A 14,845-nucleotide genomic window follows, 5' to 3' on the forward strand; every position below is an offset into this window, starting at 1 on the left:
TACTGGCTTTTTTCTTCCATATCAATGAGTCTAATTCCCTTTCTCCATCCACATAAGAGTAGACATCAGTCATAGTTGAACCAAGATAGCACTCCTCCCCACAGGAAGCTAGTCCTGGATCACCAGTTTAGGTATAACTGTAAGGAAAGTATTTCTCATAAACCAATCTTTGGGAGGACCTGTTTCTGCCAGGAAAGTAATTAATGACGCTATTTATTTTCGATCTCTGTTGCATGGTGAACACATAGGAAACATTTATGAACAACCCACCTTGAACATAACTTGCATTCTCATGCTGAGCAAAAGAAGCAAAGAAATAGCAAGAGTCATTTCTCTAGGTAGAAGATGAAACCACTGAAACTCTCAAAAGGGAAATGAAGAACCAAACAAAATCTTCTTAATGCTTAAAGGTAGTATGATACAGAAGAAATCATTTTTTTACTGATGTACAAACATCTATTGAATATCTGTTATGGCCCAAGCACAACCCTGGAGCTGAAGATACAAATATGAAAAAGACAAACCAAAATCTTTGTCCTCTCAAAGATGGCATTCCAATGTGGAAACAGACAATGAAGTAAAATATACAGCATTAGCCAGCCACTGGCTCACATCTGTAATCCGAGCTACTCAGGAGGCTGAGATCTGAGGATCACAGTTCAAAGCCAGCAGTCTGTGAGACTCATCTCCAATAAACCACAAGAAAACCAGAAGTGGTGCTATGGCTCAAGTGGTAGAGCACTAGCCTTGAGCTGAAGAGCTGACAGTACCCAGACCCGGAGATCAAGTCCCACAACTGACAAAAAAAAAAAAAAAATACACACACACACACACACAAACATACACAGAGCATTAATGCCTAAGTGCTAAGGAGAAAAATCATACAAGTAATGTTGGGGGCTGGGAAGGTGGCTCAGTGGTAGAGGGCTTGTCTTGCATGCATGAGGCCCTGGTTCTATTCCTTAGCACCACATAAGCAGAAAAAACCCAGAAGTGGCCTTACCCCCGTCAGAATGGCCCACATCCTCAAGTCAGCCAATGACAAATGCTGGAGGGGATGCGGAGAAAGAGAAACCCTATTACACTGCTGGTGGGAATGTACACTTATACAACCACTTTGGAAAGCAGTCTGGAGGGTCCTCAGAAAGCTATTGACCTCCCGTATGACCCAGTCATACCACTCCTGGGCATCTATCCTGAACAACAGGAACCAGTATACAAGGACTCATGCACCTCCATGTTTATTGCAGCACTGTTCACAATAGCTAGGATATGGAAACAACACAGATGTCCCACCACAGATGAATGGATCCAAAAATTGTGATATCTATACACAATGGAATATTATGCAGCCATTAAAAAGGACAAAACAATGGCATTTGCAGGGAAATGGATGGAGCTAGAAGAAATCATATTGAGCAGGGTAAGCCAAGTGCAAAGAGACAAACGGCACATGGTCTCCCTGATAAGTGGATGTTAAATCCAAAATGTTAGGTGAGCTGGGAAAGTGGCTCAGTGGTAGAGCGCTCGCCTAGCATGCTTGAGGCCCTGGGTTCGATTCCTCAGCACCACATAAGCAGGAAAAAAAGCCGGAAGTGGCACTGTGGCTCAAGTGGTAGAGTGCTAGCCTTGAGCTGAAGAGCTGAGGGACAGCGCCCAGGCCCAGAGTTCAGGCCCCACGACTGGACCAAAAAAACAAAATGTTAGGTGATACAACAAAATTAACAGGACTTAAGAAACAAAGGACTTCCACTCATCTGGTCAAATCACTACTAAATAACCCCATGCTGCTGATCATATGTATGGTATATATGTGTACACCGGAGGGAAACCAGGAAGATGACACAGAACTAGAGGGAATCACGGAAAAACATACAACAGTGGGACCCATCAGCTGCACTGGACATTGATCAAAATGAACTAAGCAACTCAATGGCAGCGATGGGAGAGAGGAAACAAGTGGGAAAGAGGGAGCATCTGATGCTATGCAAAACAAAAGAAATGTACGTATCACCCAGTGTGGAAGAAATAACTGTATTGCAAAGCTCACAGAACTCATACATGTTACAGACCACGATAGACAATTTGCTCCATGAAAGTTAGAATGTGTTTGTGACTTTAACTAAGCTTCACTATCCCACAATGCTGTAAAATTTGGGAAATTATGTAACCACTTAATCACAATAAAAAATTTGAAAAAATTTTTAAAAAAGACTTATTTCCAATTAACCACCAGAAAACAAGAAGTGGAGCTGTGGCTCAAAGTGGTAGACTACCACTTTGGTAGAGCAAAAATTTAGCACCCAGGCCCTGAGTTTAAAGCTCTACAACCATCACCACCACCACCAAGAACAAAAAAAAAAAAAAACTAAGCAGATGATAATATTGGCATGTTACTATTAACTGAACTGCAGATTCTCTTGTTTTATCAGCTTTTCTATAAAAGTGCTCTTTCTGTTCTAGCCTCTAATTCAGAATGCCTCAATGTCTTTTTCAGATGTCAGGTCTTTTTTGGCCTATGGTAGTTTTCAGCCTTTCTTCATTTATCATGACAATGACAATCTAGTACTGTTATTTGTAGTGTAGCTTTCACTTTGGTTTCATGTTGTTCTCATGTTTAGGTTAGGGTAATTAAGAAGTTAATGTTGCTGAGGTAGTGGTGGTGGTGCCACTGATACTGGAGCTTAAACTCAGGACCTAACACTCTTGGCTTTTTCACTCACAGCTACCACTTGTGTAACACCTCCACTTCTGGTTTTTGCTGGTTAATTGGAGATAAGAGTTTCTCAGTTTTGTCTGTCTCAGTTGGCTCCAAACCATGATTCTCAAATTTCAGCCTCCTGAGTAGCTAAATTATAGGCATGAGCCACCAGAGCCCAGCATGGACATTGTTGTTGTTGTTTTTATTTGGTGCCAGTCCTCACACTTGAACTCAGGGCCTGGGTGTTGTCCCTGAACTCTTTTGCTCAAGGCTAGCTCTCTACCAGACTTAAGCCACAGATCCACTTTCAGCTTTTTTTGGTGACTACTTGAAGATAAGCGTCTTATGAACTTTCCTACCTCAGCTAGGTTTGAACCATGATTCTCAGATTTTAGACTCCTGAGTAACTAGGATTACAGGTGTGAGACACTGGTGCCCAGCCTGATTACTGGTTTTGAGAAATAATGCCACAGAGTTGAAGTGCCCTTGTCTCTCTTCATAACAGAGGACAAATATATCCATATGACAACACTGGTAATGATCCAGGTAGAAATCTGGTAGCTCCTAACTGCTCCTACCTGGATCTATTCTATAGAAGTAAATCACTAAGTCTAGCCCATATTCAAAAAGATATAAACTAAATTTCCTGGAGCAGAGAATATATATATTATTGGATTTCTTCTGTATGAAAGACCTCTTCTCCAATTATTTATTCAATCATTTATTTGTATAAATTTGGACTCATGTAGATGTGTATTATACTTTGGCTTATAATCCAGAGTACTGCTACTGTTTGGATATAGTTTAATAATGTCTCCCAAAGATCCATTGTTGGAAGCTTGGTTCCCAGTGATAATGCTGAGTGGTGATAAGACCTTTAAGATGTGGGGGCCTAATGAGAAGTTACTATATCATTATGCCACTGCCCTCAGAATGACTAAATGTTTTTCTCTTGGGATTCTTGTTAGTTCCTTCAAGATGGTTATTATAAAAGTGCAAGCCAGGCTCCCTTCTGCTTCTTGGCTTTGTCTTTCCATGTGATCTCTTCCTTTCACACATATTTCCATCACTGTGGTACCACTCAACATGAGGTCCTTATCAGAGTAAAACTTATGCTGGAGCTTTGCCCTTGAACCTCTGAAACTGTGAAAATATATATTTTATGTAACATAAATATTATATATAAACATATACATATATATGTATATACTTAGGCATTTTGTTATAACAATAGATAACTACCTAACACAACTATCTTATTTTGTTACTTAAATTAGTCCAGCTTCTGAGACTGGAAGAGGAGGTCATTTCTGAGCGAAGACCTAAGAGAAATGAGGGAGCCAGGCACAAAGCTATCTAGGCGAGGGTATAGGAAAAGGAATAGAAGGGAGAACATTAACAACTAAAATTAGAGAAGTAATGGTGAGCTATATTTAGGGTTATTTCAGCCATGGAACCGATTTTTACTATATAAGAAGGAACATCAAAGGATATTTTTGAGCACAGGAATACATGTCACTGGCTGCTGTGTTAAGAATTGACTGTAGGCAATGAGGAGAGAGATTACTAAGGGTCTACACTAAAATAATCCAAATGAGAGATAATGGCATCAATACTGGGTGATGAGTAGTCATCAAATTCAGGAAATATTTCAAAACCAAGCTTTCAGAAAAGAATAGAATGTAGGGTGTTAGAAAAAGAATTGAGTCAAGAATGGCTGCAAAATTTGACCTGAGTAATTGAAGGATAAAGTTGCCATTAACTGAGGCTGCAAAAAGTTACAAAACTCAATTTTAGACACATTAAATCTGAGATGCTCAACCAAGCAGAGATCAACTACTAGGTCAACAGATCTAGAATTCAGAAAAGACAGTCTTGGAGATTAAAGGAAAAAAAGGAGAAAGGAAATAGAAAAAGAACTTGGAGTTATCACATATAGATGAAATGTACTGTTATTAGACTAGATGAGATCACTGTAGGCATAAAACATAATAGAGAACAACAAAAGAATCTGGGAGTACTATAGCATGGGAGGGGAAGATCTTACCTGCCCTTTAATCAGAAGCAAAGGGAGCAAGGTTTTTGTTCTTACCCACTATGCAACTACTACTGTTCTAGATCCTATTACTCTCAGAAGCTAATATACAAGCTTAGTTAATATACAAGCTTACTTCTCCCTTGTCTGTCTACAGTTCTCAACCCAAGTCTGTTCCTGTATTGCTATACATATGATGGCCATCATTAGATAGTCATTATTGCTATCAACCTTTGGAAAGCTGTTTGTCCCACATGGAAACCTTCTCCATTCATCTCATCAAATGCCAGCTCTTTTTAAGTCATAAATAATGCCTTCTCTCTGAAATTATCTTACTAATCTCATAATGAATGAATACAGTCTTCAAAGCACTAATGACTAAAAATTCTGAGCCTCTGTATACTTACTATCTGTACAACTAGATATTTATTATTTGTTGACCTGTGTAGTTAATGAACTTTACCTATTAATACCATAATTTCCTTTAACACAGTTGGATGTAATGGTAAACAACTACAATCCCAGGACTCAGGAGACTAAGAATCAAGAGGATCAGAAGTTAAAGTTAGCCTGGGACACACAGTAAATTCAAGGCCAGCCTACTGGGTAGGGATAAAGTTCAGTTGTAGATCACTTGCTTAGCCTGAACAAGGCCCTGGGTTTGATTCCAAGCATGACCTAGAGAAAGAGGAGGGAAATAGCAGGGGGGTGGGGGAGGAGGAGGGAGAAGGAGAAAAGAGGAAAAGGGAAAAAAAAAGCCAGAAGTGGTGATACCCATCTGTAATCCCAGCTACTTGAGGAAGCAGGAGAACAGAAAGTCTGAGGCTAGCCCAGGCAGGCAAAGAGAGCCGAGGCTAACACCTACAAGGTTGCCAGTGGCCAACACCTATAATTCTAGCTACTTAAAAGGCTAACATCTGAGACTCAAAATTCAAAGCCAGCCCAAGCAGGAAAGTTGGTGAGACTTTTTATTTATTTTTTGCTGATCTTGATACTCGAACTCTGAGGATGGGTGCTATCCCTGAGCTTCTTTTGCTAAAGGCTAGCATTCTACTACTTGAGCCACAGCACCACTACAAGCTTTTTTTGAATAGTTTATTAGAGATAAGAGTCTCATGGACTTCCTGGGCTGGCTTTAAACCTTGATCCTCAGATCTCAGCCTTCAGAGTAGCTAGGATTATGGGCAGGAGCCATTATAGCCTGGCTTTGGTAATACTTTTTTCTCCAATTAACCACCAAAAAGCCAGAAGTGGAGCTGTGGCTCAAATGGTAGAGCACCAACGTTGAGTAAAAAAGCTAAAGGACCACTCAGGTCTTCTTGAGTCCAAGCTCCAGTACTGATGCATGTGTGCATGCACACATATTCACACTTGCGCGCGCACGCATACGCACACACAAAACCCTATAAAGGACTAGTGGTGTGGCTCAAATAGTAGAGTACTTGCCCAACAAGTCCCTGAGTTCAACTCCCCTTCCCTAGGGGGGAGAAAAGAGGGAGAGAAGGAGAAAAAAAGAATACCAGCCTTTCTGTTCCCCCAACAACAGCATTTGTGGGTTATTTCCTCTTTAACTCTGTAGTCCAGTTAGTTATATCAGGTCTATCAAGAGAGAGTCTCCTCCATTTGGGCCCTGACTTGGACACAGGTAAGCAAAGCACTCAATAACTGCTTACTCTGAAAAGAGGTTGATAATGATGTCTTTGTTCTTGGGACCTTTTATCTTGACACAAAACAATGAAAACATATATTCTACATTTGCTACCTTGTTTACTTGAAACTAGTCATTTCCTGGTCAAAGACCAGGACCAACAGACAGTAAATCCCAAGGTATTTGATGTGAGGTACAGAGGAGAGACTCAACTACTAGGGACACCAAACATTCCAGAAGAGAGGTCGACTTGCTGAGATGCTGGGAAAAAGAATCAGAAAGGACAAGAACTTCTACACTGGCAAATCCTTTCTAGGAACATAGAGGATAAATAAAAACATATACAAGAATATTCACTGAAAAATTATTTGCAACAGTGAAAAACTGGAAGTTACCTAAAATCCCCCAAAATAAGCAAGTCAGTATAATTTGTTGTGTTCATACTGTACCCACAACATGTACACTGTTTGCCTCATCATATGGCAGAGGTTCTAACTTTCAGTGTTCTCCATTCCTAAAACAAAAATATCTGTCTTAAAATAGTAAGTACAGTATGACAGCACTTTTTGTAACAACAACTGGAAGAACATAGCCATAATGTTAATTTTATATCTGCATAGTGGAATTCAGATGATTTTTTTGTTTTCGTTACTGTTTTCCTTTGTGCTCTGTTTCCCAGGTTTTCTGCTTTGAACCACATTACTCTTTCAGCAGGGGGTAAAAAAACCATTTTGAAAACAAGCATGAGAGAGCCAAATTCTCAACAACCCAAACATTTGATGCAAACTGGCTCCTCTTTCAATATAAAATGCAGGCAGATACAACCTTCCTCTTACACTCTTCCCTCTGCCACACACACACTCAAGACAGAAATCTCAGGACTAGAGCTTTTTAAGATCTTATTGATCTTTTCTCTCCCACCCCAGAATTTTCAATACTCTGTTAAGCATATATCGAGGTGTTTATTCATAAACACAAAAAGAAGGAAGAAAGTGAAAACAGATACCACCAATGCAATAACACTGCTTTAGGAGGAGAGTCCTTCCTCCCCATCTCAGACCAGGTTCTTTATCTCTAGCTATCACACAGGAATTAGATTAGAATAATCTCATAGATTAATACTGACTCTGCACAACATTCATCGTTTGCCTTTGCTTAAAAGGTGATCTTGGCTTTCAGCTAGTATAATGTGCCATACTGAACCAGCCTGCCAGTCTGCAGAGAATCAGCAGAGAATGAATTTGAATAATAAAAGCCAGAACAAGGTGATACCTTGGAGAGAGACTTGGTGTAGTAACGGCAATTTAGAACCTCATTTCACTAGCTAATGCAGTCGTTGAAGACATTAGCCTAATTTTTGCCAGGAGAGTCCAGCAACCCAGCAGTACTAAACATAGGCACAGAGGACTGTGCTTGACTCAGAGACAGTGTGTGGAGAATGAAATTAGCAGCACTGCACTTCTGGTGCAAGTCCTCACTCCCCTCCCCTAAGTCATCATGAACCATGTTTAGAATGGAATACACAGAATGTATGAGAGCGCCAGTACAAGTTCAAGGGAAACAAGGACAGAGAAAAGACTCCTGTCAACATATATAGGCTACTAGAAAATTTATTCCAAAGGACAATAAATAAACACAGCCCCACAGCAGATCATGTGATTGCTACAAACCTGTGAAAGCTCCAAAACCTGTTGACAGGTCATGTAGCTGAAGCCAACGTAGTGGTAAGGCACATAGCAAGCACTCAAACACCTTAGGACTTAAACTCTCCCCATAAGTATATCTATCACATATCTGGGAGGTACAAGACAGTCAAACTACTAGAGACCAACTTTTAAGGAGAAGAAAAACTTGCTTGGGTGGAGAGGATAGGAAATGAGAGGCTGGACACCCCAAACTCCACCCAAGAAGCATACACAATGAAGGAAGCAGTGTAGGGATAGGGAAATAGCACTTGCTCTTCACACACACAGCCTGCCTGCCAAAATTTACTGGATGGCAGGAGTCCTTGAAGTGTGGGCGAGAACTGAGTCAGATTATAAATCTCCTTTTTACTAAACTGCATGTGAAAACCTCTTCCATCTCAGGAAGGGAAGGTGGAGAAGAGAAGGGTGACATGTAGAAAAGGTGGTGGTCTTAATTGGAAGTAAAGATTTCATTCCATTGCTAGAGTGATCTCCTCAAATGAAAGAAGACCCATTCCAGAAGAAATTAGTAAACCAAAGGGGCTAGGCTGTGACTCTGGATCGAGTAAAAGTACCACTGCCATGAAACTGTATCATTGCAGTGTTGATAATTTCCCTGTAAGAAGCAAAAATTCCCATAATCATAAATTAATTCCTCACTGCAACTTTAGAAATCTATCCCCCGGGCTGGGAAGGTGGCTCAGTGGTAGACTGCTTGCCTCACATGCATGAGGCCCTGGGTTTGATTCCTCAGTACCAGATAAGCAGAAAAATCCCTCTTAAAAAGAATAAATAAAAATCAGAAACTCTAAAAGCTCAGCACTGGAAGCATAATTAAGGGAGATTTTGAACAGTGCCCTGAGGCAGGCCATACAAGAATAGGAATTACATACACTTAGGAAGCTCATTTAGGGGAATGGGCTCTGCATAATGTATGCAGGTCCTGGAGTGCAGACACTCCCTCCTGGCAGCCTGCTCACAGGCAGGCTGTGAGCTGAGACACTGGCAGATGGCTGCCCTGGTGGCAATTGTGTATGCTCCAATGGCCTCCTCTGGTCCACCCTTGAGTCCAGGCTTTGCTCCTACAAGAGGTGAGGAACACCAGTAGACATTAGCCCCAAAGAATAGTGCCTTTCCCTGGGGAAGGTAAACACTTCCATCAGAAGGCAGAAGGCAGCACAAGACAATTTCTCTCTGTGAAGGGAAAAGAAGCTACAAGCATGAAGTTGCTCCCTCAAAAGAGACAGATGATCTCTGCAAGCCAAGCGGTGCCAAGCCATCTGTAAAGGGTTTGCACATCCATCAGCACAAGGGGCTGGAGATGGAGAAGGAAGCAGAAGAAGGAAGGCTGGTTTAGGACTCTGGCCTCAGCAACCCACAAAGGAGAAGCTAGTCTTCTCTCCAGTAGGGTTCTAGCATGAGCACACAACAGAGTGGTTGATTTTCAGCAGATTCTTTCTATTCTATCCCAGACATTCCTAGCCCTCCCAATCCATGCCTACAATCTGTCCATTTCAAGGTTTTGCAATCACAAGCTTTCAGTTATGATTTTCTTTAAGCCAAATATTTTCCCCTCCCACCAACATTCTCCACCTTTTTGTTTAGTCAAATGTAAAAAAGAGAAATGACAGTTCACTATTCTTCGCCTAAAATAACCCATAGAGAAATAGCTTATGAACTCCCTCTTCATACAGTACATAATTCAGAGCCCAGCCATTTATTACTATACTGAGTAATCCATATATGTCCCAAGGGTCTGACAATAAAATTTGTAAATCAATAGCAAAAAGCAGTACACTTTAGCCACTGAGTTAAAATACAGAGAACATTTTTAGCATTGATTTTTTTAACTTAGAAAATATGATCTTTTATGAATAAATGCTTATAAAAGAAGGTACATGCTAGAATACAAGACATTATACTCCCCCCACTCCCTTAGACAGCTAACTTCAATGCAAAAATAAAAACTACGACTCACATGCTCCCAATGATAAAGGCTTTCTTCTACAAACCCTGCTATTAGCATGACAGGGAGAGCCATATATGTCATTAAAAAAAAAAGCACATGTACCTTTGCATTCAAGAAAAGCAAACAAAATACCTGCTTTCTGCAAGAGCACATAAAATGGAAAAAAAATAATAAATTATTGCAGATCTGGGTTTGAGCTTATTTTTCTTTCTTCTAGATGATCAAACAGTAAGCACAGAGATAAGATTACAATCCAAAAACATATTGCCATAATGATTGGTGCTTAGATAGAGGGATAAAACAGGCAGAATTTATTTATATTGCAAGGAACAAAGACAAGTGTCCTGATCACTCAAATCTACACAGTTTTAATGACAGAAGAGTGGCTTCTTCCCCATTTCTATATAGTACTGCTACAGCATCAGACCTGAGGCACATGTCCACAATGTTATATGACCATTTATCTGCCTGAAACAGAACACTGATAAGGAAGCAGATGGTTTACAGGGACTATAAGGCAGGCATTGGGTTTTCTAGTGAGAGCCCTCACACCACCATGGTAGGTAAGATCAAGCCAGGTATTGACTGTTAAACCACACAGGGTGGACTGATGAGTTTCATTTTGACCTAACAAGTCACCTAGACAACCACTTACTTCAACCTTTTATTCTGAGTTATAGACTTGCAGAAACAAGTACAGAGTTCTTATATACCCCTCACCTGAATTTCCTTGATATTAACATCTTATGTAACTACAGAACGATTATCAAAACTAAGAAACTAGCATTGGTGAAACAGTAATAGTAACCTTTTAGTTGATTCAAATTTCACTTATTTTTCCACTAACTTTCTTATTCTGTTCCAGAATCTACAGTAACAAACTGTATCTAGTTGTCACACCTCTTTAGTGTCCTCCAACCTGTGAGAGTTTGTGTTTACCTTTCTAGACCAAGACACACTTGACAGAGTACTGGCCAGCTATTTTACAATTTTTGTTTGTCGATGTCTACCTTCCTGCTCCCATCCTTCATACCTGTGTTAGAACTCAGGGCTTTGTGCTCATATAGGCCGGCCCTCTAGCCACTTGAGCTATGGCTCCAGTCCTTTTGCTATTGTTTCTGAGACAGGGTACCATTTTTTTGGCAGAACTGGACTAGACTGCAATCTTCTTAATAATACTTTCCATCACAGTTAGGATGACAGGTGCCACCATACCCATTGCTTTCTGTTGAGATGAGGTCTTGAAAACATTTAGCCTGGGCTAGCTTCAAACTATTTTCAGAGTAGCTAGTATTAAAGACAGGAGCCACCAGTGCCCAACCTGTTGTCTACTCATATTAAATACAATAGAAACAGAAGCAGCTGGGCAAGAGAGTTATGTACCATTGGACTACATATACAAGGTCTGATCCCCAATAATGCAAGAAAACAGAAATAAAAGCTGATGTTCAGATATTATTACTATATACCTGGTACTACAGTAAATCTCTTGAATATTTACTACTTAAAATGGTCCTCTGAAATAGGTATTATAACACTCCCTATTTTATAGATGGGCATATTTCATTAAACCTATGTGAAATTAACTTACATATAACTACCCAACTGTGAAAAACACAGACAAGGGACGACCCTAAGTAGGATGATTCTACACATCATACCTTCTGCTACATTCAAGATTCATAACCTGGGCTCTGGCCATTCCCTCTCAAAAGATCTTGATTTGCTAATAAAGGGGCATTCTAAGCTTTGGGGAGTTGTTTTATTTTATTCTCAAGGGAGACAAATTTCGCTTTAATTTCTAATTCTGTCCATGCAACTATAATATTTCTAATTCTGCACATGCAACTATAAGATTTCTTTTAGCAAGATGTTCTTAGAATAAAAACAAAGAGGCCATTGTTCTGAGACCTCACTTTTGCCTACTATCAGACAAAGGAGAATGTATGCTCAGAAAGGAAGGAATATGAGCAGAAAGGAAAGGAAGGGATGGAGGGAAGGAGGGAGGGTTGGTGAAAGAGAATGAAAAAAACGTTAAGAACGAAAGAAGTGAGAAGAAAAGACCTCTAACAAAGACTTTGTAAGTGTATGGACATGAAGAATGCAGTCAAGAATTCGTTGTAAATACTATAAAGAAAGATCGCTTCTTTTCCATACTTTTCCCAGAAATACCAAATGATAAGCAATATGAGCTGATACCAACTCTTAAGCATGAAATTCCTTGGGAAAGCTAAAGGTACCTAAACCATTCATACAGCATAGGGTGTGAATGTCAATGGATCCAGCTGTGTGAAACAGGCTAGGAAGAACTCCAGCACACTCTAAGATTTGGATTTTTTTTAATGCTATAACCTTAGATCACTCAGTTTCATAGACTTGATTTTTCCCAAATTCTCTCTCTGGCAATGATAACATGGTTTTTCCTCTCATGATCAGTGAAATACACAATTGGAAAGGTTGGCTTGAAAACCATTTCTTTGATGGTTGTACAATCAAGAAAATATTCCGCCAGCCACACACATTCCCATCTATCTATCCCTGCCCCAGCCATTCAGCTTCAGGTAGTAGCCATCATAGCAAGGTACAAAAGGAGCAAAGATGTATAAGAGAAAAAGGATAAGGTTTGAGAGGATAAAAACCAGAATAAAAAGATTAGTTTGTTCAAATAGCCACTATAAAAAACAAGACATGCATAAGCAGAATCAAATGAAGCAAACAAATACATGAAAAAAAAAAGTAAAATCTTTGACTTTTCTTCCTATTACTCCTCTTCACCTCTTAAAGGGCATTTCTAACCCCAGCATAAGGAGGGGCTCCTATAATTCTAACATTCCATCTGGCTACCCTTACTGCCAGCTTTGTAAAAGAATCTCTTTGAGATCTACAACGTGATACCTACTTCCAATGTATCTCTAGCTAGCTTTTTTGAGCAAACAATGTAAGTTGAAATGCTCATGGTCTGTAGGAAACAATTCCTTCAGTCTCTCCATCTGTATCTAACCCAGTGGGATTTAAAGCTAACTAAGAGTCCTCAAAGCATACTATACACAGGGTCACTTAACTCCACCATATTTAGAGACATATTTAGATTCCAAAAATCTAACCTAGAAAACCAAGATGGAGTAGCTAAAATAGCTTGGCACTACCTGAATAACTACCTCCTCCCTCTTCATGTCAACAGCCTACAAACTTCAGATTATTCTGCTCCCTTCGACTTCAAGGAATATTATTTCTAGATGATGACCCTACAGTTTCTGTCTGTGAAAGGAAATTCTAGGGAAGCAATGAAATTTGAGGTCCCTACATTGAAAGGTCAGGGGCTCCAAAAGTTATCAAGGTAAAATGCAATAATTCTTACATAACCTATACAAAACACCTAGTACAGGGGACTCAAAATAAAAAGGGTTCTTTTTTTTTTTCACCCAACTACTAGACAATTCCTGAATCTTTTTAAATTTTTTGTCCTTTTTAAAAATTGTCATCTTTGGGCTGGGAAGGTGGCTCAGTGGTAGAGCGCTTGCCTTGCATGCTCAAGGCCCTGGGTTCGATTCCTCAGCACCGCATAAGCAAAAAGAAAAAAGCTGGAAGTGGCGCTGTGGCTCAAGTGGTAGTGCGCTAGCCTTGAGCTGAAGAGCTGAGGGACAGCGCCCAGGCCCCGAGTTCAGGCCCCATGACCGGACCCAAAAAAAAAAAATAAAAATAAAAATAAAAATTATCATCTTTAAGTAGTTGTACAAAGGAGTTTCATTTAACAAAGCCATATGAATATATCTTGATTGATGTCACCCCTTTCAACATTTTCACCCATCCCTCCCCTACATATCCCTTCTTTTCCTCTTCTTAATTTGTAGGATATAATTGGATTCTTGTCTGCATTTTCCCCTCTTCATTCATCTACCTTTTTCCCTTGACCCCCACCCCATCACTTTTGATTATCCACTTCATTTTACTTTAATTTTGGTTTTCTAAAGAATTATACTAGTTGAGATCTCCCTTGAACCTATCACATTTTAGTTAATACATTTATACACACTTGCATATCACCCAACACACATACTTTGAGTCTGTAAGCTAAATTTATCTTCCATGTATAAGGGAAAACATGCATCTTTTGTCTCTCTGGGCCTGATTTACTTAATCTTTCTATTTCTTTACAAATGGTACAATATCATTCTTTCTAATGGTTGAGTAAAATTCCATTGTGACATATATGTGTGTGTATATACACACATACATATCACATTTATCAATTGAGAGGCATTTGGGCTGATTCTATAACTTGGCTATAGTGAATAGTACTGCACTAAACATGGTTGTGCTGGTGGTTTTACTGTATCCTGGTTTGCAATCTTTTGGATGAATTCCCAGGAATAGAATTACTTGGGTCTATGCTTAATGTTTTAAGGAACTTCCACACTGCTTTTCCAGAGTCATTGAACAAGTTTACATTCCCACCAACAGTATATTAGGGTTCCTTATTATTATTATTTTGCCAGTAGTGGGGCCTGAACTCTGGGCCTGGGCACTGTCCCTCAGCTTTTCAGCTCAAAGCTAGCGCTCTACCACTTGAGCCACAGTGCCACTTCCAGCTTTTTTTTTTTCTGCTTATGTGGTGCTGAGGAATCGAACCCAGGGCTCATGCATGCAAGGCAAGCACTCTACCACTGAGTCACCTTCCCAGCCCCTGGGTTCCTTTTTAACTGCATGCTCCCCAGTATTGTTTTCTTGATAATGGCCACTCTAACTTGGGTGAGATGGAATCTCAGTGTTGTTTTGATTTGCATTTCCTTATGGCCACAAATAATGA

At 39.9% G+C, this 14,845-nt stretch overlaps 1 protein-coding gene across 3 annotated transcripts in view; it reads right to left on the minus strand.

The window, feature by feature from the left end:
* Positions 1 to 14,845, minus strand: part of Sil1 (SIL1 nucleotide exchange factor) — a 265,209-nt gene that overhangs the window by 146,901 nt on the left and 103,463 nt on the right. The window lies entirely within an intron of this gene.

Source organism: Dipodomys spectabilis, unplaced genomic scaffold, assembly GCF_019054845.1.
Source record: "Dipodomys spectabilis isolate Male_0828 unplaced genomic scaffold, ASM1905484v1 ptg000147l, whole genome shotgun sequence".
NCBI classification, from domain to species: domain Eukaryota; kingdom Metazoa; phylum Chordata; class Mammalia; order Rodentia; family Heteromyidae; genus Dipodomys; species Dipodomys spectabilis.